Raw genomic sequence first — 4,222 nt, forward strand, 5'->3', positions numbered from 1 at the left:
ACGGAGATCGCTCTGGCGCCCCGCCCTCGCAGCGTGCAGCACGGCTTCTGCGTGGCTTTGTCGCGCAGCGCCCCCCCTGCCAGCCCGGCGCCCAGGCGCCCCGCGCCACCGGGACTACACCTAGAGCTGGGCCTGAATAAACTCATGTTCCTGACCTAAAGCAACAACACCATAGCATTCCCATAACTACAGAAGGAGCTCATCTGAAAGCAGGGTGTGAACAAATCGCCATGGAGTTTTATCTCAAAAGAAGGGGAATTGGGTGGTTTCAAATGACATTCATATATGCACATTTCTCTATTACTTTTAATAGTCCAAACACTTATAGATTGTCATGTTTGCAACAATCAACCCTCGAAGTGTTTCACACAGAAAATACAGAGGCTTCAAAACAATTCATATAAGCAGCAATCCATTTAAAACACGAAAGCGTTTAAAATCGTTTCTGACAGAAAGTCAAGTTTATTAAAAAATAAATAAACAGCCACAGCACTCCATCAAGTTAAAAAAACCAAAAACCCACACATTTAAAATTTAGAGGCTATAAAGATCATGTTTAACTATACTTAAATGCAATGATATTTGGGACACTACAGATGTTCTATGAGTACCTGTGACCTTATGACTGACAAAAGCACACACACCATTTATTTTATTTTATGTTTAGAATATTTGCACCAGATAAAAAGGAAATAAAGCTTAGAATACGTAAAATAGAATAAAATGATTTTATTCAGTGTTGCTCCTGAAGTATAATGAAGACGCGCTGAATTATAATCTATTAAACAACTCAAGCACTTGCAAATGTAGAACACAAGAAAAGGAGAAAAAAGGTAACAATTTGCCCCTCTTGCTTTGCTCTTCCCCTCGGTGAGATTGCTTTTTGATTTTAAACTTCAAACAAGCATTTCTAACAGGTATCCTTGGAGAAAACAAGAAGCAGAGATGTTGATCATCTGATGCGCGCCACTCCTGTAATCACAGCCAGCGGTTTTAATAAATAGCTGCTCCACTTCACCTCTGATTTCAGAGTCCTCACTATCGCCCAACAAGTTCACAAGAGCTTTTCATAATCGTCAAAGGAGATGGGCTGGAGAGCTCTTGTAATGGTGCTATGCTAACAAAGCACCTGTTTCTCGTGCCAATTGGCCCAAGATCCTGGAACATTACCTAATTACAAGGAGGCAGAGTGCAAAGCACATCAAGAACAAGAGGCTTGTCGAAGCTTTTTTTAAAAAAAGAGAAAAGAAATACCAATGCTGAGCTTGATTGTAATTATCCAGGTTTAGCCGGGGGTGGGGGGAGAAATCAATTTAACTCAGTGAGTTAAAATTATAATATGCAAATCCAAAGAGGAAGCAACGATTTCCCTTCCCCCCTCCTTCTATACCTCTTATCTACAATCCTGCATGGAATCTGGCCTGGACTCCACATTCTGCAAAATAGGAGTGAGTCTTCATGGTTCTGGGGAAGTAAAAAAAAAAAAGGTAAAGGACCCCTCACAGTTAAGTCCAGTCGCGAACGACTCTGGAATTGCACCACTCATATCGCTTTACTGGCTGAGGGAGCCGATGTTTGTCCGGAGATAGCTTCCGGGTCATGCGGACAGCATGACTAAGCACTTCTGGCAAAACCAGATCAGCGTACGGAAACGCCGTTTACCTTCCTGCCAGAGCAGTACCTATTTATCTACTTGCACTTTGACATGCTTTCGAACTGCTAGGTTGGCAGGAGGTGGGACCAAGCAACTGGAGCTCACCCCATCATGGGGATTTGAACCATTGACCTTCCGATCAGCAAGCCCTGGGCTCAGTGGTTTAGACCACAGCACCACCTGCATCCCTGTGGAAGTAGGACAGACTATAACACTTCATAACATGGGTGAGGGGTATCTTCTGCTTGGAAAAAACAGGCACCTCTCTGTAAGCAGTTGCATGGAGCAAGATTCAAAACCAGCACCCCTCATCTATGGAATCTATTTTACTGCCTAGGGATTGTTCTCCCAACTAATTTCTGCTGCATGTATTGAGCAGGCCTCATTCATGTATGACCACACTGATGGAAGCCAGGGAATTTCACCAGAACTGCATATGGCAAGACTGCAACTTAAATGCAAATATTGTTGTTGCTTAGTTGTTTTGTTGTGTCTGACTCTTCATGACCCCATGGACCAGAGCATGCCAGGCACTCCTGTCTTCCACTGCCTCCCACAGTTTGGTCAGAGTCATGTTGGTAGCTTCGAGAACACTGTCCAACCATCTCGTCCTCTGTTGTGCCCTTCTCCTTGTGCTCTCAATCTTTCCCAACATCAGGGACTTTTCCAGGGAGTCTTCTCTTCTCATGAGGTGGCCAAAGTATTGGAGCCTCAGCTTCACAATCTGTCCTTCCAGTGAGCACTCAGAGCTTATTTCCTTCAGAATGGAGAGGTTTGATCTTCTTGCAGTCCATGGGACTCTCAAGAGTCTCCTCCAGCACCATAATTCAAAAGCATCAATTCTTCAGCAATCAGCCTTCTTTATGGTCCAGCTCTCATTTCCATACATCACTACTGGGAAAATCATAGCTTTAACTATACGGACCTTTGTAGGCAAGGTGATGTCTCTGCTTTTTAAGATGCTGTCTGGGTTTATCATTGCTTTTCTCCCAAGAAGCAGGCGTCTTTTAATTTCGTGACTGCTGTCACCATCTGCAGTGATCAAGGAGCCCAGGAAAGTAAAATCTCTCACTGTCTCCATTTCTTCCCCTTCTATTTGCCAGGTGGTGATGGGACCAGTGGCCATGATCTTAGTTTTTTTGATGTTGAGCTTCAGGTGATAGAAATTGCTTCTGTACTTTCACCACTTACGGCCCTTTGTGCAAAAATTCTACTTCAGGGTCAGTGCTGGGTTTGAGTTGACCGTGGACAAATGCCCTTTGATACTCCAATGGAACCTCAACTGCCTAGGACTGCTGAGAGCACCAGATTTATAAAAGATCTATAAAAGGGGTGGCAATGGCAGGGATGTGTGCTGGATGGGTTGTTGAGTGCCCTGTTCGAGCTAACTATATTTTACAGAATGGGTTTTTTGTTTGTTTGTTAGTGTTGCATACCATCCAGACCTGTTAATATTGTTTATCATCCAGTCTCCCACCATATCCAGCACAACATACAGGTGAAACTCGAAAAATTGTAATATCATCGAAAAGTGCATTTATTTCAGTAACACAATTTAAAAGGTGAAACCAATATATGAGATAGATGCTTGACATGCAAATCAAGATATGTCAAGCCTTTATTTGTTGTAATTGTCATTATTTGTCGTTAGGCGGATCAATTTTAAATGGAATGTAATTAATAAAATGTAATAGCGATGTTTATTTTTGTATTATTGTAACTATTTGTTTTATTACTGTGGAATTTCCAAAAGAAAGCATTTGTAAAAAATTAAAAGAAAAATAAAAAATAAGAAGTTGCATTACTGAAATAAATGCACTTTTCGACAATATTCTAATTTTCCGAGTTTCACCTGTAGATTTGTGCTCATTATAGACTAAGCACCAAAATTAGTTTTGATTTTCACTTTAGCAGCACAACAAAAGTCCTGTGGTCAAATCCCAGACAGGAAGCTGGCACATCTAAGCCCGTCTAGCAATCTAAGAAAACCCGCCGTGTCCCACAAACAAAGAACAAGGATTATCTCAAGAAGGAAGACAAGTAGCTCTGGAGATTGAGTGCTGATGCTGATTGGTTTTGATAAATAGATGCAGTTCTGTGTCCTTTTCTGGGAAAAGTCAGTAAACTGAAGTGCTGATGTTGGATAATTCTCTCAGTGCAATTAACTATCTGTTGCGGCGCTGACATAGGGCTGGATTATCCATCAATCACCCACAAAAACAAGTGTACTGCTGAAGAAAACCCTTGCCTTCCCCCCCCCCACCCAGACTAGAGCTGAAATGACTCCAAATCTACCAGAGGCTGATTTACTTTGTCTATATTAATCAAGTTTTCAAATTATTCAATCCAGTCCCAATTAACTGAGAAAAAAAATCTTGCCAAGGCTGCACACTAAACAGCTTACTCCTTTGCGTGCTACTCAGAAGTAAGTCCCGCTGTTCTCAATGGAGCTAGCTCATTAGTACGTATGCTTTGAACTGCAGCCTCACGTGGGAATCCTATACTCTAGTTAATGCAAGGGGTAAAATATGCCACGGCCGTATTGTCGAAGATAACACACTCTTTCAA

Source organism: Zootoca vivipara, chromosome 13 (assembly GCF_963506605.1).
Source record: "Zootoca vivipara chromosome 13, rZooViv1.1, whole genome shotgun sequence".
Lineage (NCBI taxonomy): Eukaryota > Metazoa > Chordata > Lepidosauria > Squamata > Lacertidae > Zootoca > Zootoca vivipara.